The sequence below is a fragment of the Papaver somniferum genome, chromosome 2, assembly GCF_003573695.1.
Source record: "Papaver somniferum cultivar HN1 chromosome 2, ASM357369v1, whole genome shotgun sequence".
Classification (NCBI taxonomy): domain Eukaryota; kingdom Viridiplantae; phylum Streptophyta; class Magnoliopsida; order Ranunculales; family Papaveraceae; genus Papaver; species Papaver somniferum.
In genome coordinates, this window is record NC_039359.1 from 115,741,099 (window position 1) to 115,765,934 (window position 24,836).

General features: G+C 37.4%; 2 long non-coding RNA genes across 2 annotated transcripts; both read left to right on the plus strand.

Annotated features, from left to right (window-relative positions):
• The first annotated feature begins 4,806 nt into the window (after positions 1 to 4,806).
• On the plus strand, positions 4,807 to 5,274 carry LOC113353832. The gene is made up of 3 exons (XR_003361560.1): positions 4,807 to 4,905; positions 5,028 to 5,112; positions 5,224 to 5,274. It is a non-coding gene; the product is annotated as an uncharacterized LOC113353832 (long non-coding RNA).
• A 1,964-nt stretch (positions 5,275 to 7,238) lies between these two features.
• Positions 7,239 to 8,899, plus strand: LOC113353833. The gene is made up of 3 exons (XR_003361561.1): positions 7,239 to 7,298; positions 7,378 to 7,508; positions 8,710 to 8,899. It is a non-coding gene; the product is annotated as an uncharacterized LOC113353833 (long non-coding RNA).
• Positions 8,900 to 24,836: the final 15,937 nt, after the last annotated feature.

A 24,836-nucleotide genomic window follows, 5' to 3' on the forward strand; every position in this document is an offset into this window, starting at 1 on the left:
TTTTATCAAGTGTTTCAAACTTTCTCCAATCCTTTGTTTTAATCCAAACACATCTTCTATACCAGGTCGTGAGGAATTGTTACTTATATATGCCCCCAAGAATGTAGTCTGCAAATGATTGAAGGAGGTTATTGTATTCTTTGGTAAACCTTCAAACCATTTTCATGCTTCTCCTGTTAAGCTGGATGCGAAATATTTGCACAATACCGCATCATGATTTTTCCATTGTAACATGCACCTCACATAGGCTTTATGTGCTGAATTGCACAAGTTGTTCCATCAAAAATGCTGGTTAATGCGGGCAAATTGCATTTCGGTGGTATTCCTCCTAATTGTACTTCCCTTGGAAATGGAGTTTTCGCAGCTTCTTCTATTGCTTCATCCAATTGTCTTCTACCTACTTCTCCTCTGTTATTCAGCATTCCTCTCATTTCTTCTAATTCTTTCAAGATTTGTTTATTTACACCTGAATCTTGATCCATTGGTCTCTTTAATTTTGCTTCTCTCTTCTTCTGCGTTCACGTCTATCTTCTCTCGCGAAATTTTGCATCTCTTCTTCATTATCCTCATCTCGTCTTATTCTGTGATTCTCTTCCTCATCTCTATCTTGAATTCGCAAATGATGATGTCTTTCATTTTCCCCCATAATTTTGTTCATTTTTATCAATTCAATTCGCTGTCTTTCAGCCATCCTCTTTACTCTATCATATTCCTCATTGAGATTGTCGTTATTCCGGTTTTGTGTACGCCTTCTTTCTCTATTGTCGTGATTGTTTTGGCGAATCGTCTCCTGAAGCTCTTGTCCTTCCACTTCCGCTCTCAATCCTTCACGTTCACAGATTAAACGTGCTTGTTCAGCATAATGTCTTTCAATTTCTTCTTCAATTGTCTGTTGATTTCTTTGGGTTTCTCTCACATGTAAAATTCTTCTTCCTTCCTCTTGATTTCCTTCGCCATCTTGGTTATTTTGTCCCTGATTTTGTCCGTTCTCTTAATTTCCTCTAATTTTCCCATCATCAAAGTTTCATTTTGTGGAATGTAACGATCATCAGTTCTTTCTCTATTTTCACGATATTCTTCATTAAGATTTGATATTTCTTCTTGAATATTGTTTCCAGCATTGATTGTGGGTGAATTTCGCCTCACTTCTCCTCTAGTCGATCTTGAATATGATTTTGTAATACTTCTTGATCTTCTATTCTGTAGTCTTATATTCTCCATCCTTAATTCGTGATTTTGCCTTGTTAAATTCGCACGTTCTTCTGCCTCAGCTCTTCTTTCTTCATGTATTCTTCATCTCCCTGTTTCTAGCGCCATTATGTAGTTGCAGGAAATCCTACACTACACCCCTCATATGATTTCATTGTTGATCAACTCATTTTTAGGTTTACCCTCTTAATTTTATTGATAAATCTTTGAATGTTCTTACAAGAAAGATAAAGAAGTAAAGAATGATCTCTGCTCTAAACTTTCTTTCTCCTATTTACTTGTTTCTTACTCAAAAAAGATCTCTCTCTTTCTTTACAACTCGAACGACTATTTATAAGAAAATACATAGTGGATGACAGCTAATCTGTCCTTTATTTTCGAATATGATTTGTGATATTCTCGCAACCTTACAATTGTTAATTTCGCAAAATCTCTAATGTTCGCAGGATTATCACATCTTTCTCGTGATCTTAGATGACGTCATTTATTCTATCATTTCTGAAACTGTTCTGCGACGCTTTATGCTGTGTCATTGATAATTTCGCTGAAACATTATCATTCTGAGATTCTGATCCTACAGTGCCCCTTAGCAAGTGGGTGCCCCTTATCCAAAGCGAGATTTCGAATAGTAAGTGTCCTCCGGGAGTGCCTTTAGCAGTTTTTCGAGCCGAATTTTCCAACAATATTTATTTCCCCAAAATACCTACAAACACATAAAAACACCATCATAAGTACGAAATCGAATACTAACAAACAGAACATTGAGGACAACTTAGACACAAAAATGTGTCTATCATGCCACGCCAAGAAAATTAAAAGTCGTGTTTCGTTGGTTAAAAGCGCGGAGGAAGCTCTACCTTCAATCCATGATATGTGCAGCGTGACTGGACACACCATTTCTGAAGAAGTAGTCTCAAACTGGGAGTATCATCGGGATATGTGCATGAACTTTGAGTTTAACACCTCCTGGTTCTGTAAAGGATTTTCCAAAATTCAAAAGCTCCAAACTGAAATGAATAAAGTCTCGTCCATGGATCTCATTAATCAACAGGAGGTAGAGATCGAGAAGTTATCCCAGGAGTTGAAGTTGAAGCAGGCTGCTCTCCAGAACATGAAAGATGCTTTCTCTAAGAAGAATGAGCCGTTGTTGGACGATTTCCATTGAATGCTTTGTCCTTCCTTTTCATCTTACGTATTCTCTTTTAGGTACTTTTTGAGAGATAAAAGATGTTTCTTTCATGGTTTGATTTTCTGGTTTTGAACTAGTAGGCGATTGTTTTGTGAGGATTTTGAGTTTATTTGAGATTTTATTTTGAATGGATTCAAGAGTAATTTTTTAGGTATTGAAAGGTTAGAGCTCTCTAGCGTGTATTACTATGCCTTCTAGCTTTCCAACATCAACGAGTTTGCAATAGCCACCCAATAGTTTCAATAACCAGATACGTCTCTTCTTTTAGAGGAAATAATAGTATTCTTTGGATATTGGTATCCTAGATATGCAGTATACTCCTGGAATAACTGGGTTGCTAGCTTTTATCCTTAGTTGGTATGGGACTGATATTTGTGTCAAGTCCCCAGCGGATTTCGAAACAATTGATTGTATAGACGATTGTTTGACGAAACTTCCAAACTTCCAAACTGGATTTCCCCCCGGGTGATTGCTTCAAATCCAAGTCCACTGCACAAATAATTGCGGGGTTCTAGGTCTCCTACTTCTTTCTACTTGCTTATCGTCTGGGTGTTCGTGCGGCCTTTCATAATAGGTGGTGCCATGGATAATGTTTTTTGTATGACCAGTGTTCTTTTCAGATGACATTCTTTTTCTTTGAATTTTTGAAAGAAATTTAACCCTAAATAATTTAAAGTCTCTATGTTTTTATAACTCTACATGTTTTTCTCTCGACTATCTTTCTCTTTTGCAACTCTCTTTCACTTGAACCCTTTTATACAGGTGGAACGGGAGCACGAATGACGTAATCTAATTTCCTAAGTTAAAAAGACATTGTATGAGAGAAAAATAAAGGAACGTAATCTAATTTCCTAAGTTAAAAAGACATTGTATGAGAGAAAATAAAGGAATTTTTTTATCCTTATCCATTTACCTTTTTTCCGTTGGGATACTCCCTATTACCTTACGTTGTCCTCTATATCATAGCTCCGAATTTGTGCACACCCAAAACAAAATAACCCTATGAGTTGATTAGGTTAAATAAATTAGTTCTTTCATTACTTAATTTTAATCTTCAAAAGGTAATAAAAAATATGTCATATCTATGCATTGCTCAATATATAGCCTTTTCAAAACAGAAAAGAGAGATTAATTATAAAACAATTATATCATCTTAATTCGTTGTCTATCTTATGATAAAAATGTACTAGATTAGCTTAATTTTCTTAGATATAGAAAAGAGAAATTTTTAGCAATTAAAAATAATTGTTGTTATAAACGTCTATTTATGTTAATAATTTCTAGGGTAAACCCTCGTTTATTACCGGGATCCCTTGTGTCTATCTTATCTTATACTAATATAAAGAAAAGACCCAATTGTTTGGTGAAGCCTTATTTTTGGTGAAGTTTTTTCTTTATTACCAATATAACCTCAAATATCAATTTACAATAACATAAAAGCTAGGTATTGTACGTAATAGTGCTACTGTGGAAAGGATACATCTGCCAAATGTCAAATAGGTACGCGGAGGTTTTAGCATCGAATCCTACTGAACCCAATTCCGTGTTTCCCTCTTCTTTGTTTTTTCGATTGACGATGACTCGCCGATAGAGCTGGCAAACCAAGCCAAAACCCGCGGGTTGGCCCGTCCCGTCCCGTGAAAACCCGCACCCGTCCCGGATGGTAACTAAACAAGACGGGCGTGGGTTGTACAATTAGTGGCTTGTGAAGAAACGGGTTAACCCGTCCCGTACCGTGAAACCCGCGTCTGGCCCGTAACCCGTAATTTCATACCCTGCTGAAACTGAAACACGTAGCTTGTTACGTGTCACCCAAATTTCCATCGTATAAATCGGAAAAACCCTAAGCTTTTCTATCTTTCTTCTTCGGTTCTTCCTCTTTTTTTTCTTCCCTGACTCAGAGAGAGTCTCCTGAGTCCTGACGGACAGAACAACAAATTGAAGAACTATTAGATCTAGATATCAAAGGCAGTTACTTTGATCTAAAGATTCAAGGCTAGCACGTAATCAAATTTTAATTTTTGTTTTCTTCTTTATTTTTTTTCTAGGAATCTAGGGTTTTACATAGGAATCCCAACAAATCTTTAATATTCTTAGTATTGTTGTGATTGTGATTCTGTGAAGATCGGTAATCTTTAATTTTCTTAATTTCATGATGTTTCAGTTCTTACCACAAAAAAAGGGTTTTTTCTTAATCTTTAAGAAGTTATTCGCAACAGAACACAGAGCCGCTGCGGAGAGATTTCTCAAGTTGAGCTTCAGAGGAAGAAGAAGAAGCGGCTGCAAATCACAACATGGTAAGTCCCTCTTTCAATCAAATGAACCCTAAATCATGTTTCAATCTTCATGATAGATGTTGATTTATACAAGTTTATGATTTTGAATTTCTGGTGATTTTGTTTTGATTTATGTAGATGTTTAAGCGAAGGAATGGTGGTCGTAACAAACATGGCTGTGGTCATGTTAACTTCATCCGTTGTTCAAACTGTGGAAAGTGTTGCCCTAAGGTAACTAATTGATTTCATTTTCACAGATTTGATTTGATTTTTTCTTGGGATCTGATATGAATGGATGTAGATTTTCTGATTCAGTAGTTTTTTTTTGTGGTGGTGGTGGTGATTTGGAATAGGATAAGGCAATCAAGAGATTTTTGGTGAGGAACATCGTTGAACAAGCTGCTGTTAGAGATGTTCAAGAAGCTTGTGTCTATGATGGTATGTGTTTTTTGGAAATGATTTTTTTGTTTTTTGGATTGATTTTGGGTGTTTACTGTGATTTATAGATTGATTTTGATTTTGGGTGGGTGATTGATTCTTTATGTGTAGGATACACTTTGCCTAAATTGTACGCCAAGATGCTTTACTGTGTGTCCTGTGGACTCTGGTGAATTTTTTTAATGTGTAATGTCGATTTTGGTTTTTGGAATGCGGCATTGGGTTTGTTCTGAAGTAATTGGTAAATGCCAAAGAGGTGCATCTGAGAATCCTTGTAGCTATTCGTTCATGATGTACATTAAACTTAAACTGCTTCCATTGATCATGCATACTATTATTATCTCTATGCTTTGTGTATTAGTGGTTTAACTAGTTAGTAGCCACAGTTGTGGACTATTGTGAATTTTTTTTATGTGAAGTGTCCAATTTGGTTTTTAGCATTATGCAATGTGACAATGGATTTTTGTTTAACCACACATATATATTTTGTGCAGGAAGTGGTTATTAATATTGTCGCACTTGGTGATACAAATTAGAAACAATGGTATCTACAGTCTCGGTCTCGGAAGTTTATTTTCATTATTTATCAATTATCATCATGAACTGATGAAGTACTGTGTAACTGTAACTAAAGTACTTAAGTACTAAAATAAACTACTAATGACTAGTATGATAGTATCTGTGTCTGTGTTTCTTTAAATGCAAAATTAGTTTAGTTTTGCAATTTTGAGTTTTTGAATTGATATACCAAATGAATTGGATGAATGTTAGATACTTAGGTTGTAGCTTGTAGGTTAAAGAACTTTAGATGGCCTGAATGTGGAAGGAAATAGCCCAGAAATCGATTTCTGGCGAGTTGACTCAACAAAAACCAGGTAACCCGTGAGCACCCGTGAACCCGCGAGCTTTATCCGGGACGGGCACGGGTTGGATAAATGACCACCCGTGAAGAATTTCAACCCGCAAGCTTAGGCTTGTATTAACCCGTAACCCGCGGGTTGGTCACAAGCCAGCCCCGTCCCGCCCGTTTGCCAGCTCTACTCGCCGAAACAAAAACAAACCAGACCAAAAGTATCGAGGAATTTTGATTTTTGATTTTTAACTTTTCCACTCTCTCGAATCCTTGAGTCCGTGTGATGATTCATTCAAAATGACGACATACCATATCTATTTGTGTTTCCATGCCAACCCTCCAACAAAAACCTGGTAATCACCGAAAGGGGAATTCAAGAACTGAAACCCAGAACGTGAAATTTGATTAGATCACCCATGAGATTTTGAACAATTAGAGTAGCTAATTCCAGAATACTACTTCCACTGAAAAAAAGACTTGGATCAAGTTCGGTGAGAAATCTTAACTTAGTGCACACTAAATATTTGTGAAAATTCCTTAATTTTTTTTTGTTTTGATACAATCCTTAATTTAGTACGTGTGTTCCGGAAAGATTAGCATCATTAGGTGTTTGTTGAAATGCCATTTTTTTTTAAGTAAGTATAAATTGAAATGTATAGTCATGTGCATTGTTAATTGCGATCCAACTATAGAGAAAACACTTCCATATTCCCCTTACTGTGTATATGTATATTGAATTGTTATCATAGGTTGATACTTGACATCATTGCCGACAATGTATGCCAAACCTCCTATACAATTAGCATTGGTAATTAGCTAATTCCGATATATATTCTTTTAAGTATAATGGGTTTTTCCAGTTTGTGCCAGTTTGTGGAGTTATGCAATGAAAAGTTTGTTCTGCATATCTCATTGTTAATTGTATAAGCATGAACGGTCTGTTTTGCACAAAGTTATGAGCATTAAATTCGAGTGAGTACAATGTACACTCTTAATTAGTGAGTAATTTTAGGTTGTTGGATGGTAAACTCTATGTGGCAGGCGCATAGCGCGTGCGATTTTACTACGGTGAGTTAGTTAAAAAATGATTTGTTATATCTCTTTTTGATGGAGAAGAAACTAATTAGATTCTGACCCAGGGTTAGATTAGTTTAAGATAAAGGAGTATGCAAGTGGGTTTAGATTTGGGTATTTAGATGAAGTGATATTGGAGCAAGACATGAAGAAAAATAATAATTTGCAGTTGTTCTGCAGAGGAAGAAAAACAAGAATGGACAAATAAGGAGGACAAGGAGGAAGAATCTGTGATATTAGGTAGGGGATGAGTTGAAAGGTAATGAATTTTCCTTGAAAATGTTCTTCAAAGGTGTATCTATCCTTTAAGGCATGTGATTTAGGGTCTGGGTTTTCAGGGAAAACTTGATTTTTCTGTAGAGGAATCAGTTGCTCAATATTTCCTTTGATGGATGGTATGGTGGATGCATTGGACAACAAGATTCGTCTTGCTGTTGCTTTTATAGCTTCTAAGATTGTTTATGATCAAGTAAGTTATTCTTCCTTGTTACCAATTCATGTACATCTGTGTTCATCTATTTTATTGTGTGGATCGAAAGCCATTAGTCCCATCAGGTTGTAAATTGTGTACCAGTGAAACCAAGTTGCTTGACCAACATTTGATATTATAGATGCAGCCAAATTTATCCTCAGATTTGTTAGCATTCTGGCATGGTGTTTCTTCCTTAACGTTGAAGGCCACCAGATTGTCCGTGAAGAAAGACTTGAGATGTTATTGTGTGGGTTTATTTGGTTGCACTCGGGATATTATTGGGATGAGATGTTGTTGGTCGATGCTCCATATTTTTTGCTTGCATATAATAGATAGTTTGTACCATATTATAGATATTATAAACAGTTGGTTACACATTCCAACTCAATTAGAAAAGCCTTTCCCCTAGGAAAAATTGTATCAGACTACCAACACAAGAACATTCAACGTAGTGCTGCCCTAGCTATATCTTTTTTAAGTTTCAGATATTTTCTGACAGTATTCATGATTTATACTGAAACCATGCAAGCAACCTGAAATGTTTATGGTGTTACGACTATATCTTTTTAACTGTTGAATGGAGGTCAGAAATACTTCTATGCATGGAGCTGTTTATGTTGTTACGACTTAAAACAATGTGAGGAGGCTTTGCCGAGCCAATGAAAATTTCTTCCTTCCATGTTGCAATTTTTTTAAGTGGAATTTGCTTTTGTTGATTTGGTCAGACATGCTTTTTGTTTGATTATAGAGATGATAGTGTTGATGGCGTGCACAGATTGCATATTTATTAATGTAAATGTGCTCAAATTAGGCATCACACCAGCTACTCTTTCTCTCTTAGATTTTAATCCCTATACTTTGCCACTTTATCCCCCATACCCTGCATAATTTCTGGACAATTTGGTACAAAGAAATATATTCGTCTTAGTTGTAAGACTTATATGTAAGGTTTTTAGACTACTTGATACTTACTTTATATGCAAGTAAATAAGGATTTGGGGTGAGAATAATCTCAAAGAGGTAACCAAGACAAATTATAAAAACCCACCAGGCATGGCTTTCCGGAAAACAGAGGACAAATGGTACTTTGCCAAGCATCAAGAGATATAGAGAGAAAATCATAAACACATTTTTGTATCGTTATTAAACACATTACCATATCTCAAAGGCATGTATTCATCATATTATATTGGTGCAGTTGCAGTTGTTTTAATGGTGAAACTATTCTGGCGAGTTCTGGATCTATAGATCAATTAATTCACCTTTGTACTTCCCGTGAGGATAATTATTATGATGAACGATGCCATGATGCCATGTGATGGGGGTGGGACTTCCGGCGGTTGCATGAAATGTATGGCAGGCGCATCGCGCATGCATGCTATACTAGTCCCTATAAATGGAGGTTGTAATATTGTTTATTCTGCACATTGAATAAAAATTCTTCCTCTCTTTCCCTACTTTTCTATCTTTCACACTAGTTGTTGGATTAATTGTTTTAACTTGGAGAACAAAAAACATATTGTGTTGAAATTATATACTCCCTCCGTCCCACTATTAAGTGACCTAGTTTAAGTTTGCACAATTTTTAAGGCAAGCAAGGAAAAAGAGTATATTTAAGCATTTTTTATAATTATATCCTTATAGATAATAACTAGTGAAATTTTGAAATGATTTATCTCTCAAATTACACCACGGATGTTCGCAAACTTCATACCATTGAAAAGCATTTTAAAACACCTATGTAACGAATATAAACATGTCTATCAAATTATGCATATTTCTTATATTTCTTATAATCAATTAAAAGGATAATTTTAGAAATATCTTTTGTTTAGTGATATAGGTCACTTAATGGTGGGACAAAATCTAAAAGTAAATAGGTCATTTAATGGTGGGACGGAGGAGTATTTAATTTATAATTAACGAAATACATATTCTATTTTAAAACACTAGATTTTATGATAGATTATATATGTATATATTTGGACATTATAATACAAACAAAGGAAAAGAAAAATAAATTTTGCAATATAGCTAACTGTTTGTTAGGATTAGCCAATAAGAATATCGTTTTGACTCAATAGGAATATGCTTCAAAAAAAAGTTTAAAGTTAATTGTTTGTCAGCATTAACTGTTCTAACTGTTTGTTAGTAGTTAAGTAAATTATCTAAAAGAGGAGGAGCAGAACTGACTAGAAGCGGGAGAATAACAAACTGGTCTGACTCCGCATAAGACAAAGACCTTCTGAACTCAAACTTCCAATTTCTATTTTCCGTGATATGCTCAGCAAGACTTGTGAATTTGAATTTATCTGATTTGCAAAGCAAAGGGAAGCTTTACGTGACAAAGTATTATCAAGTCATCTGTCATGCCAAAGGACATAAGTAAACCAGAATGTAAACTGAAAGTTGAGTTAGCTGACAGATTCTCATATTGACTCAAGTATTGGGGGAAAGAACAACAACATAGCAACAACATGATAGAGATAATTGCGGAAAATAAGAACGACACAATAGATTCATAATCTTACACATAAAGATACATATTCATTACACACACGGAGATGATGAGAGGCAATACAACAGATTAAAAGGAAAAAAAAACACTAAGAACACACACTTGCACACACATTTATATTAATTACCACAACGACAATAACAACAACAATAAAATCATCACCCCTATGATTGCCTCACCAGAGGAGGCAATCAAATCAATAATTTAAGCAATAGGAGGAGGAGGAGGATGTGGGTTTTGGTCGCCTTGAGGGGTTTTTTTTGCCACCAACGCTTTGGCCGCCTAGTGGGGGTAGGGGGTTTCTTGATATCCTGCTTCTTTCCACTTGCTTCTCGTCCGGGTGTTTATTGAGACCTTCATAATAAGTGGTGTCATGAATGGTATTTCCTGTTAGACCTATGTTTTTCTTCGACATTCTTTTTATTTGAATTTGTTTTTAATTCTTCCGATTCTCTAACTCTCTTTCTCTAACTCTCAAACTCTCTCTATGTTTTGCTCCAACTCTTTTCGCTCTTTCTGTTTGCTCCAACTCTTTTATGTTTTGCTCCAATTCTCTTCACTTATTCCCCTTTATGTAACCTAAAAGAGAGGTTAAAAAAATTACTTTTCATTTCTTTTTAACTTAATTTTAATTTTAAAATTACTCTCTTTTTTTAACTTAATTGTTAAAACGGATTTTTTAACAATTAAAAATAATTGTCAGAATAATTATCATTTATCTTTATATTTGACCAAGTGTTTTTGCTTGGAGAACAAAAAAACATATCGTGATGAAAATATACATTTAACTTAATCGTTACTCTTTTCAGTTCTGTTATCGGGCTGGGGTGCCTGCACGGAAAGAGGTGGACTTGGGTCTTCTTGTGAACAACAGTACTTCCCTGAGACCGGCAGATGTTCTTGTGCGCAATTGGGATAACGGTCGGGACGTTTGCTTCGATGTAACGATTGTGTCTCCCTTTGTTGGGAGTAATGGTCGTACTTTGGAGGGGGGACAGGCTATCAAGGATGCCGTCAGTCACAAAAATACCAAGTATTTGGAAAAATGCACTGCGCAAGGATATGGGTTTGGTGCTTTGGCTTTCACTACTCTGGGTGAACTTGGTGACAGAACAATAAACTTCATTCAGCGGCTTCGCAACTATATAGCTAGTCATGATGCTAACGTGCGTGTAGGTGATTTCCTTTTTCATAGGTTGAGTATGGTAGTTCAAAAAAGAGTTGGAGCCCAGCTTGTTGCTAGGCTTCCGACTAGTTTCTTGTCTAATGAGAATTCTTTCGAATTTGATTGAATATTTAAAAGGTAATAAAATATATGCCGTATCTACGCATTGCCTAAAATATAACCTTTCAAAATAAGGAATATATATTTAATTATCAAAACAATTATCATCTTAATTTTGTTTTTTCAAATAAAAAACGGATTTTTTGACAATTAAAAATAATTGTCAGAATAATTATCATTTATCTTTATATTTGACCAAGTATTTTTGCTTGGAGAACAAAAAAACATATCGTGATGAAAATATACATTTAACTTAACAAGCTAAATAAATTAATTAAAATAACTAGATACCTATTTATATTTTGAAACACTAGATTTTATATATATTAGATATATATTTGTTTCTTTTTTGGGATTACAATAAAAATAAAAGATAAGAAAAACAAGTTTTACAGTATAGTTATTTGTTTTTAGGATTAGACAATAAGAATATTTTATTTTGACTACACAAAGTTGTTCTTAATTAATTTTTCAACTCAGTTACAAGGAGGGAAATATGTATATAATTAGTTCGTAACTCGAGTCCCAGTGTTTTGCTTATGATGATATTTATGTAAGTTTTCAAGTGGCTTACCAATTCGTATGGCTTCCTTCTCTTGATCGTGTCGGATCTGTATTTAAATAACATCCACCGGCATGTAATAGATCGAATGATAGAAACAACTCAAATGGTTCAAATGAAATAAGAGAGTCAAAACCTTGGGGGGAGGGAATATGATGACTTTCTAAATAGGGGTCTATAAACTAGTTACTTGTTAACAATGACTCTTTTTTTTCTTTTTCTTTTTTGATGCAAAAGAGAAGGAATTTATGTTGAAGAAATCTCAAATGTCTGACATAATAAAGGACTCCAAAAAAGAAGGATATTGGATAAACCATGAACTAGACACTCCCTTTTTACGGGCATACTTAGATAATTCATCCACACACTTATTTCTTATTTTTTTTGTGTATGTACAAGTCCAACTATCAAAATAAACCAGTAAAGCTTGAATGTCTTCAGCAATGCCTCTAAACTCCCATGGTATAGCTGATTAGGCTGGAAATATGTCTTAAGCACTATCTTCTTCCACCCAAGAGATATAGCCCACTCCACGGCCTCCAAAACTGCGACACACTCAGGATATTTAAAGCTTGGAACATTACTGAAAGTTTTGCATCTTGAAGCTATGTGTGTACCTGCACAGTTTCTTATTATTAGACCATATCCACCATTTATAATAACCAAACAAAAAGAAGCATCTCAACTGATCTTAACAAAATCATTCAATGGGGGAGACCATTTAGGCAGAATATGAGTAGAGATTGCTTTACTAGTTTTCCCTGGAAACACTAGCATAGTTATTGAGGAACTGAATAATCTAATTCATGAGTTGTTGTCTGGAGATGAGTTTATTTCTGAAGACTAAATCGTATCTGCACTTCCAAAGATGTCAAGCAATAGCAACCATTTTGTTTATCATAGTGTCATCAGCTGCAAACTAGCTTAGTATCCAGTCGTTCATACTAGTAAATTGTCCTTCACTGCGCCAGTAGTGTACTATTGAACCAGGTTTCCCTTGCAAATGGATAATACAGAAGCATACGAAGACCAGTTTCATCAACAGTTCTGCATCTGTTGCGCTTATCCTCTTGCTTGAAATCCATGTTCAATCTTTCTTAGATGGGAGAATATCCTTCATACACTTCTAGATAAAGATATTGATTCTAGGAATAAACTTTAATGACCAAATCTTCTTCCAAAATGAATTTTGTGAAGTATGGTACATGTCCACTCCATGATGAGACTTCTCATTATTATAGAGGGCATAGTAAGCAGTCTTCATTGTAAAAGTTCCATTTTTAGTTAAGTCCACACTAGCTTGTCCTTACTTCTCACAAGTATTCTCCTATTAAGAATAAGATGAGCAATGTTGTTATCAAACAAACTATTAAATCAGATCAGACTTCCAACAATTGTTACTTGAATCAATGAGCTCAGAGACATGAGTAACTGCCTGTGAATTAGTGACTGTTGAAGAAGAAACTGGAACTCCATCTAAGCCTACAACCCACTTATCTTTCCATATTAAGATTTTTTTACCATCACCGAGATACCAAAAATTGTGCCTTTTTATAAAGTCAAATTCATTACCGATACTTCTCCAGCTCAAAGTAGAATCGTTTTTCTTAGAACAGTGAAGGGGAGATACATTCTTGAAGTACTTGGCCTGCATAGAAGAAGGGAATACTGTGTCCTCAACAATGCGTAATCTCCAAGATGGTTCAGCCAGAAGATCATGATTAAAACACTGGACATCCCTGAAATTAAGACCCCCATCTGAATAAGTTCTACAAATGCCCTTAAAGGAAGTTAGAAAAACTCCTTTCTTTGGTGGTTTGTTCCACCAAAATCTTCATTGTATAGATTTCATCTTCTTAATAGTTTCTTCAGGCAACTTGAAAGAACTCATTTGATGGACAGGTATAGTATTAAGAACGTGTTTAATCATCACAGATCTATCAGCCAGTGATTGCATTTTCCCATTCCACTTTGATAGTCTATGAAGCATATTATCGATAAGATGATTAATAGAGACTTTCTTTTATTTTCACCTAAAAAGAGTGAAACACCAAGATACCTTTCATTAGGATCCGTGGGTTTTACTTGCAAGAGACTGATGATGGCTTCACAAGCACCCTGACTCAAGTTTCTGCTAAAAGAGATGCTTGATTTCTGCTAGTTAAGAAGTTGCCCTGATGATAAAGAAAAGACCTCCATAATTTTTTGCAGCTGGTTAATATTATGGCTTGCATAAAGATTAAGCATTTATCCGCGAATAGTAGATAGCTAATTTGTGGATCTCTTTGTGTAATTTTCATACCCTTTATCTACTTTGTCCGTTATGCATCCACTATAGCACGTGAAAAAACTTCCATTAAAATGATGAAATAAGTAAGGTGAAATGGGATCACCTTGACGAATCCCTCTTGAAGGATGGAAAGAAGAATATGGAGAACCATTAAGAAGGACATAAAATTTTGTAGTACTAATACAATAGTATAGTGGACACCACTGATCACCAAATGTCATTTTTTTCATGACTGCAATGAGATTATCCCACTCTATACTATCAAAGGCTTTTGACATGTGAAGCTTTAATGCCAAGTGACTGGTGCCTTTTTTCTTTCGTTTCAGAGTATGCATAATCTTATGAGCAAGAGATATGTTATCTGAAATCAATCTCCTAGGTACATATGCAGACTAAAGAGGAGAAATCACCTTATTAAGAATGGTCTTCAATCTTCCATTAGCTTTGAAATTAACTTGTATAAGTCTTGATTTCTAGTCTACTTATAGTTATGTCTCGAATTAGGATAGAATGTGTAGTTGAGATTTAGACTTCACGACGTTAATCGATTGAAGATGAAGATATACTGAGGAGAGCTTGGAGGAAATTCATCAACAAAAGGTATGTGGAGACTAAAACTTATCTATCACTCAGAAGTCTATTATATTCTATCTCCTAATGAGACTAAGTCGTATAGCTATATAGACTTTTATATTATACACATTTGATATTTCGAGCAGAGTTTAACTCGGTTATCTATTTCTCGAAATATGTGTTGGAAGCTTTTTGCTTTAGCTACGTTCATCATATTCTTGACGAGTTTAGTTGGAAATAATTTATTTGTTGGAAACTAAATAATAAGTCAAAAGATGATCATGTGAAAATTGTCTCGAAACATCTTACATGATTTGTGTGAGACAAATCCATTGACTTCATCCCGTGTCTCAATCCTGAGAGTTTCAGTATTTTCTGATGTGCGTTCGAGCAATATCTTGGATTTTCAGAAGAGTTTGATCTTTGACTGAAATTCTTGATTTTACTCAAATGAGAAAGTAGAACTTTGCTCGTTCGATCATATTTTGAGAATATTAAAATAATAATAATATTTTAATATTTTTCATGAGTAGCCTAGTCTCTCATGTGACCATTTGATTTTGCTTTTTCATGGTTTGAGCAATATTTGAGAAAATATGAAGAAACCATGATTTTTGCTCAAACTGAGGAGTTTCATGAGATGAGGGAAATAATAATTATGAAAGACTAGGGATTGTAAAGCATGGGACCGTCCAAGGCTAGGTTGCCCGGTCCCGCAATATTTTTCCCTTTTATTATTTTTCATGAAACCGTGAAAATATGGAGAAACCGTGAGTTTTGCTCAAACAAGGAAAGTTGCTCAAATGAAGGAGTTTTCATGAGTTCATGAAAATAAGAAAATAATAATAAAAAATAGAGGGAAGAGGCATGGGTACCGACCATGGTGGCATGACCGGCCAGCCGGTGGGCCCGGTCCCTAGGCGCCTTTTATTATTTTTATATTATTTTCTCTCTCATGTTTTGTGTAGGATTCCTCATTTGTCCATATTTTTGAATGCTCGTTCGTGCATCATTGTTGAGTACACTTGCACCATTTTATGGGGCTTACTCAGTGATAGTCCAGATGCCCGGTTGTTGAGTATTCATTACTAATTCATGAAATTCAGTGGAGAATGATTCATGAAACCGAGTAATAAAAGTGAGTAGTTTTTTTATTATCAATCCATAGGATCAGCCGTGGATTCGGCCATGAATTTGGAATAATAAAATGAGTATTACCATTCCATGGGATCGTGGATTCGACCATAAAATCGGAGTAATAAAATTATCTTTTACCATTCCATAAGATCAGCCGTAGATTCAATCATGAAATTGGAGTAATGAGATAAAGTACATTATCTTCTAGGAATTCAGTGGTGAATGTCACGGTAGAATTAATCTATTGCAGAAGGGATATTAGTCAGTTAAAGCTTCATACCCGTTCTGAAAGGTGTATAGTCAGGAAACAGCGAGTGTTGCCGATGTTCTGAAGGCGTTTTTCCCTCTCAACAATCATGTATGGAGAACCGCCTGAATCTATACACGGTCTCTCTACATAGTCAGGGAATAGTGAGTGTCACTGACGTCGTGGAGGCATTAATGCTCTCAATCTTACGGAGAACCGCCCAATCGTTCTTCTATGTAGAGGGGGGTCTTTCTATGTAGTCAGGGAACAACGAGTATCACCGACGTCCTGAAGGCGTTAAGTTCTCAATCATACGGAGAACCGCCCAATTATGTTATTCTACATAGAGGGGCATGATGAAATGTGAGGCATCGAACGCTCAGCTAGTGGAAGCCTTTCGAGATACATATTCATCATGGCTCGTAAAATGTGAATCGTCACATGCCTGAAGCCGTGTCAGAACATGCAGTATCATGATTTTACGATTGACCTTTGTTGAAAATCCACCATCAAAATTAAGTCCCCTGCTTAGTGAGGGACAATCATGTTCTGCGGTAAGCATTAGATGGTGATTTTCAGTCGACGAGATCGGTGGTTGAACTCAGTCGTACAAAGGTTTTCAGAATCCCTGATTTGCTCCAATGGTGTCACGTACGAGCAAATGTTCAGGTGAGGACCCTGATAGTATGATAGAGTGTTATTCCGTGAGCATGGATAGATGAGGCACTGCTGAATTGGACGGTCAGACGTTCAGTTTGGTCGGTTTAGCGTTTGCGGTACCAGGCCCAAAAGAAAAAATCTTTGTTTTAGGAATAGGCGTTCGTTCATTTGTTTAAGAAACAAACAATGATCCCTAACATAAGAGAGAGTTTTTTTTTATTTTTTTAAATCTGTGAGATTTCACAAAATGGAATAAACTCTCGTTTCAAAGGTGGATGCTCGTACGAGAGAAAAAAGTTTTTTTTTTTTTAAATAGACGTGCATCTGTTAGTAATAAATTTTTTGTTTATGAGCTTTCATGAAAAAATTTATTTTCGATATGTGAGCTTTTATAAATTTTGAAAATATACTCGTTTCAAAGACGGATGCTCGCGCGAGGGAGCAATATATATATATATATATAGATATTCAAATTTACGTGAGTTTCACGTTAAAATATATTTTTGTAAAATCAATGTTTTAATTTTGAACAACTGTTGAAAGCAGACAATTATACATGGTGAAATAATGTATGTATGTGAGTTTTCACAATTACAGAATGGACGTCTGTCCAATTTTTGAAAAATCAGTGAATGTTCACACAGTAAAATTTATGTAAAATCAATTTTGATTTTCAGCAATTGTTAGAGGTAAACAACTTTTGATAAAATGTTGTTTGTTGGATTCTGTGATTTGTCAATGTATGCACAAAACCAAGAAATGTTCACTTAGTGGGAGTGGCTCACAGAGTGAAAATGATGTGAATTGCTCACATGATAGTAGTTTCGTGAATCGCTCACAGTTTTATAAAAATCATGTCATGATTTAGAATAATGTATTTTATTCATCTCTGCAGGTTTCAAGAGACGAACAAATTCTAGGGATTTTGCGTCATAATTACTACAGTTAGTGAAATTGTAAACATGTAAGAATTGAGAGTTACCATTTTTGTAGACGCTGATGTGAGCACCTTTATTATTTTTGTTGTGCTTTAATTCCACTGCTTTGATGAAGTTTGCATCTACGTATGATATACCGAAGCAGGAATGTTGTATGGACGTCACAACAACATTGCAGGAATGACTGATTCCCATAACGACACTTCCAAATATGATACTTCCAGAGACATCTCTACAGATGCAACTTTAAGAAATGGTGCTTCTGGGACCTCTGAGTGATGGTGAGAGATCCTTCATACTGAGTTGTACTCCTGGTTATTTCATTAACTTTATCACAGGATGATCATGTAGTGAGATCACAAATCAATTGTAGACTTCACGGATGGAAGAAAGTCTTCGGGGCGGAGAACCCAACAGTAAGGACTATAGGATGTTAGTAAATGACGTGCAGTCCCCAGTCGTTTCTTTGGTGAGTTTTCGATGTTTCTCCGTCATGACTTTTCTATCCGTACAATTAGGATCAAAACAAATGTTTGTTAATCTCAGAATTTTGCTCCCATTGATCATTGTCAGTCTTCATCTTCCTCCTGGGCAAACAATTCAGGAATCCAGCACCGATGAGGGAGTTGATGTAAGTATCTTTTCGTGCAAGAGATCATGGCATCTCCTTGAATGAAGTAATAATAATGTTGATGATGTATCCAGGAGGAGATTTTGTGGATGAACAAAGTATTGACAATGCTCATTCTTCCTTGGAAAATGGGTGAGACGGAGATTCTCAAAACCCATGACCGAATGAAGAAAATAATGCTACTAATGGTGATTCCGGCAATATTGATCCTTGTGAACGGTTTAGAGACCCCTCATGTAAGTATTACCATGTACTTTCTTCATAGAAGTATGAAATTGATGATTTGGGGATGAATAAGTGAGAACCCACATGAACGAATGAGAAATTTTGCGTCACCAGAAAAATCCAGACTTCAGTCTTTCAGTAAAAACTTTGTGGAATCTTCGTCCGATGTCGGATTTTCGCGATCTACCCATGTTTTTTCATGCCCAGGAAATTTCAAGGTTTTTCAAAGAATATTTTTGAGTTTCTAGCATGTTTAGGGACCGAAATAGGCGAGACAGTAAACTTCCAGGAGACTTCCAGACATTTTTCAGCTGGCATGTAGTCCAATGTTTTGGCCACATCTCTTTGCTCGTTTCTCCAATTGCTGTGAATTTTGGATATGTTGTAGAAAGAATCTATACGAAGAGAATGGTATATGAACCATCCCTAGATTCTTCACCAATATCTCCCAGCTCGTTGTTTTGTGAAGGACAGTGTAAAATCATCTCAGACGAGCTTGTTGTAAAACACTCTTGTTGTGTCTTTGGACCATTCGCTTGTGCCTTGAACGGTTGGTGAAGTATTTCAATGTAATTGATTCATTTGAGATCAGGACCCCTTGATTGATACATGAGCATGGTGCTTGCATCCATCTTGTTTTTGTCAGTGGTAGAAACATCACTTTTGAAACCATGGTCACGGGACCATAACTGAGGTTGATCTCAAGAGGGGATGATGTAATGACCATGGTTTCATGTCCCGGTGGTAGCATTAATTTTATGATGAATGATCAGCACATGAGAGTCTGGTTCCACGGTGTTTGTGGATGAAAAACGTTTCTGCTGTTTTCGGTAATTTCATGTGTTTGGGTGAGAAACGAGTCTAAACCCTAAACAATGTACTGCACGGGAGTACTTTTGATTCGAGAGATCAATATGTACAATCCTGGCCTAAACCAAGAAATGACCATTCCAGGCTTGCTTCGGTCACAAAGTGAAGGAGAAGGGCTGTTCTTAGGGAGGGAAGCGAAGAAAGTTTTGAGACCAGAATAGTTGATTCTGGAAGTGTGGGTGTTTTGTGACTTGTATCAGAAAGTTGAACGGGCTAGCTGAATGAAATCTATCAGATGATTTCTGGATGTGGTATTGTTATCCTGACCAAAACTTGTCGTTTGGTGGAAAATAGGTGACACCTATTTATACAAGTTGCAACAAAACGTACCCTGGTCTCGTGGGAAGTGGAAACGATTGAGTGGTGGAAGAAGGGAGTAACGGGTAACGCCTGGAATTTATGTTCCCATAATGAAGGATACGTTTACACCATTATTTCTTTCCATTACTAACCGCCCCGCTTTATGACACTTTCTGTAACGGGCGTATTGCATGCCGCCTGCTGCAAACCGCCAGACCAATACCCTGATGAGTATCCCCCAGTTTGTGACATGTTTTGATGTCTCGAGTGTTTTCGTGGAAAACATATAGCACTTTGCTACGTGTGGCAAGTTTAGAATTGAAAGGCTTGCCGTAGGTAAATAGCATATGTGATGCTAGGCTCGTTTTGGCTAGTCGAAGTGGCGCCAACAGTAGTGCATAATGGCATGCCAGGGGTTGCGGCATGGTGGCATGCCAGCGGCCACGGCATGGTGGCATGACAGTGGCTGCGGCATGGTGGCATGCTAGTGGCTGCGTCATGGTGGCATGCCAGTGGCCGAGGCATGGTGGCATGCCAGTGGTTGCGTCACGGTGGCATGCCAGTGGTTGCGGCATGGTGGCATGCCAGTGGCCGTGACATGGTGGCATGCCAGTGGTTGCGGCATGGTGGCATGCCAGTGGTGTTGCGGCATGGCCAAAGCTAAAAATTGGATCCATGTCCAAAGTTAGGGTTTGGTGCAGTGGAAGAATTAGGGCTTGGCTTGGCCAAGGCTCCGTGGAAGAATTCGTCGTGGAAGAATTAGGGTTTGGCGTGGCCAAAACTTGGCGCCGTGGAGTCGGACCCACATGTGGCAACATTGGACTTGTTGCCACGCCAATCTCTTTGCTATGGGAAACGTTATTTGGCTTTGGTAGAAATTTGCCCAAATTAAGGTTTGGCATGTTGAAACCCTAATTAGTGCACGTGGTATGCGGCTGCGGCATGGCGCCACTTTTGTGTAAATAGCGCCATGGCTATGCCAAAGGAACTATGACAAGGCCATATTGTGGAAACGGCCACAGGATTAAGAATTGTCGAGGGTGGCTATTTATGGCAGGTTGCCACGAAGTGGCATGTTTGCGAGGTAGCATGTTGGGAAGTTGTCGCGGTAGAGTGGCATGTTGGCATGCTACCGCGTAGAGTGGCATGTTGGCATGCTGACCAATATGTTGTTGTGGTAGGGCGCGTTTGGCTTGTCAGTTTAGCATGGTGGCGCGGTAGGGTGCGTTTGGTCTTTAATGTATGGTGGCAAGTTCAGAGCAACTTGATTGGCCCAAAAGGGGGCCGACCAAACATAGGGAGCGACTATACTTCTGGTGAGAGTATGGCGAGTTTAAAACGACCTGATTGGTCAAGGAAATAGGGTCGGGGCGTGTCCAATGGCGCTAGCTGGCCTCGGGCATGGCCATGCCTCTTTTTGCTGATGCGACTCCCTGTTTTTTCTTATTCTGAGCGAGGTTCTGCACCTGCTAATCCATGGCAGATTAATTACTTAGTTTGCTTAGGCTTAATTTTGACAAGCGAGGTCTGGTATATTGCGCGAAGCGCAAAACCCTAACTTCTGCAAGTTAGTCAGGACGATTGACTGAACTCTATGTGTCGACACGGAGCTCTTTTAAGTTCGTTGCCAGAGAGCAGTATGCTTTTCTGATTGAATACCTTATGCAGAGATCTTATTCTTGATACTTGGAGATTCGTGCTACTCTGCTGCGAGTGAACATGAATCGTCATGCCATATCAACATTAAGAGTTCAGACGGAGAACATAGCATAGAAGGCATTCAGAGGAACTTATATTAAGAAAATATACGCGAGGCGCCGAAATTTACAGAACATATGGGATTCGCCAGTCTGGATAAATTTCATGTAAGTATATTGAGCGGCTCAATGAATATGCCAGTGGAGAGGATAACACACGTGGCTCTGTTTCCTTGCAGAGTGATGCCATGTCACATCAGATGCAAGGTTTTACGATTTTAACCCTAAGCTAAAAACCACCATCAACATTAAGTCCCCTGCTTAGCTCGGAACAGTGGCATTGTTGCGGGGTAAGCATGAGATGGTGACTGATGAGGATAAAATCGAAACAACAAGTCATGAAGAGATTATCAGGGAGATTTGGCTAACCTTTGTCAGGAGGTATGAAGAATCTGCGATCCCTGCATCGGCGGTTTCGCATAAATTTGGTTTGGCCGTGGGGTGCTGCCTCAGCACTGCAACTTTGGCTGCTAATTAGCAGAGGTGGTACTGCGACTTGGTCCTCGGAGCGGCAAATATTGCTATCCGTCTAAGTTACGGAATGCATGGAGATAGCGCTGTCTTGAACGTCCAAGATGGTGCTTCCTTGACTGGTGGAGATGGCGCTGCTTTGAACGGACAAGATGGTGCTGCTTTGAACGGCTACGGAAAGGTGGGTGGCGTGGCTAGCTTGGAAGGGCCGATAGCGAGGCTAGATTGGAAGGGCCGATGGCGAGGCTAGCTTGGAAGGGCTGATGGCATGACTAGCTTGGAAGGGCCAATGGAATGACTAGCTTAGAAGGGCCAATGGCGTGGCTTGCTTGGCTACATCCATGGAATGGTGCTACTGGTTAGATCCGCGTAGCAGCGCTGTTGGCTAGGTCTGTGGATCGGTGTTGTTGGCTAGGTCCGTGGAGCGGTGGATGGCACTTGGATGGCTTAGGTCACGGAGAAGCAGAGATGGCACGGCTGGCTCCTGATTCGTGGAACAGTGGATGGCGCAAGGAGAATGATAATCACCCCTAAACTTAGATTTTTGGGTATCTCTAGATAGACTAGCTACAATTTCCTTAATTTCTAGATCGTTGGAATCCTGAAATAGTCAATTGCTTCTTCTAGGTTATACTCAAGTGACGCATCCTCACTCATATTTAAATGCTCTACGAGTTCATTTTCTTCGTCTAATACCATTGTTTCTAAATCGCTAGACTCTAAAACGGTATTCTCAGAATAAACTCGTTCCTTTAAACCATTATCGACTTCGTAATCAAAAGGAAAAACTACGTCGTCTAAAACGGGGATATTTCTAGTCAAATCCTCGTCCTTTTTAATAGATGAATAATTATTAAAATTATTTGGATTTGAACTAGAAATAATATTATCATTGTAAAGCTCAATTGGAGTAACAAATTCCTGATCACTATGCCTATATGTATCTGATTCTTCATCAACAGTATCCACATCATAATCATTATTATAATAACATGAAAATGGCTGAACCTCATCTACACAAGGAGTGTCACCAAATCTAACCTCGGTATCTTGATTATGCAATAACTAAACTCATTTTCAAAGGTATTATTGGATACACTACATTGGCAATTCAAGTCATTTCGAGCAAAACTTTCGTTCGTATCTAACTCAAGTCTACGTGTCGTCTCAACTATCCTCTCAAGGTTCTCTTCTAAAGAAAGGTCCCTAAGGGTTGGATCTAAGTTTTCACTTAACCTATGGAGGAGATCTTCCAAAGAAGATTCAATCGTTGCTGTAGTTCTTTCATCCATAACTATGTTGTTCACCTCCTCTAATTTGTATGTCGATTCAGCTAACTTACGTGATGACTCAACTAAATTCCTGAGAGACTCTTCTAGAGAAGGAATAGGAACTGAAGGATCATAAAAAGGACTACTTTTCAAAAGTTTGATTGTATCCTCTAAATAAAAAGAACTAGTATTATAATCTTCTTGCTCGTAAGACTGATGCGCATGCGGATAGTAATTGGGCTCACCATGGTATGACCCAAAATCTTGAAAAGGCTGGCGTGCCCAACCACTATTCACAGTATGATCATAAAAAGAGTAATGTCCATGTTTCTCGGTTGGATAATCATTGTATTGGCTATACCAGTTCGACATCCTAACTACAAGGGGATTCTAAACAAGCACAAAGAAGGCTGACTCGACCACAACAAGCTTATTTTATCTAGCTAACAAAAAGCATGATGGCTCCACTTAGATTGTTTCTAGACCATCTTCTAATCCTTCGAAAGGGAATTTGTTACAATTTAAGCAAACCCCTCTGGAATCAATCCGAGTCAAAGTAAGTTGAATATAGGCGAGGGAAGTTGCGTGGAGCTTTGATACCCGAGGCCTCACCGTATTACAAGGCGGCGCAGTCACGCATTCAACTCACAGAAACCATCATGAACTTCGAAGTATGCTTAAAAGAGTAACCAATATTTTTCGAATGACTTTCCTATTAAGCTCGTTACCCTATCGGTCTCGTTCTAGTCAAAATTTTGGGCTTAGGTTCACGTTTGGTTTCGTTTTCCTAAGGCGGGCAAGAAGAGAATGGTGATGAAATCCGAACCCTTATCTTGTATGGCCAGGCCTTGCCCTTTACTAAGAAATTAAAACAGCCGTATTCGATTCCTCAACATATATGCATACAAAATCATCCAGTAAAGCCGCTGACAGGGGATTCGCGGGAGTTTAGAATTCTTACTTCCCGTTTCATACGGGGGATGAACCGTTGAAGTCGACTCGGGCCACAACTCCTATGTCATGTACGAACCCGAGGGGCCGAGGCGATATCGTAATCGCCGTCCTTCCATGTGCAGTTTATATTTGAAACTACCCTTCCGTAGAGTTTTTAAAAAAAAATTAATGTCCAGTGTCCAAATATAAAGTCCAAAAAGAAAAAAAAAGGTCCAAAAATAAAAGATTCCAAAAATAAAAACCTTAATTACAGTTTCTAATAAAATAAAATAAAATTACTTACAAAATCTTCTTCTTCACTCCTTTTGGATTTCTCTTTTCTTTCCTTTTTGGGCTTTGCCTTTCTTTTCAGCACTTTCTCTCCTTTTCTTTAGCTTAGCTCCAAATCTGAAAGCAAACAAAAATACCAAAACGCGTAAAAAATAACAAATAAAATAAAACCTAAAAACAAATCTATATACAAATCCGCGTCGGGGGCGCCAAAAATTGATGGTTATTTTCAATGATGTTGTAGTAAGATGATTCGTTCACTCAGACTTGTCGAGAATTTGTTTTAATTCAATAAAAATAAGGAAGATATATACAAATATCGTGATAGGATGAAGAGATGACCGGGACTCGGGATTCCACCAATTC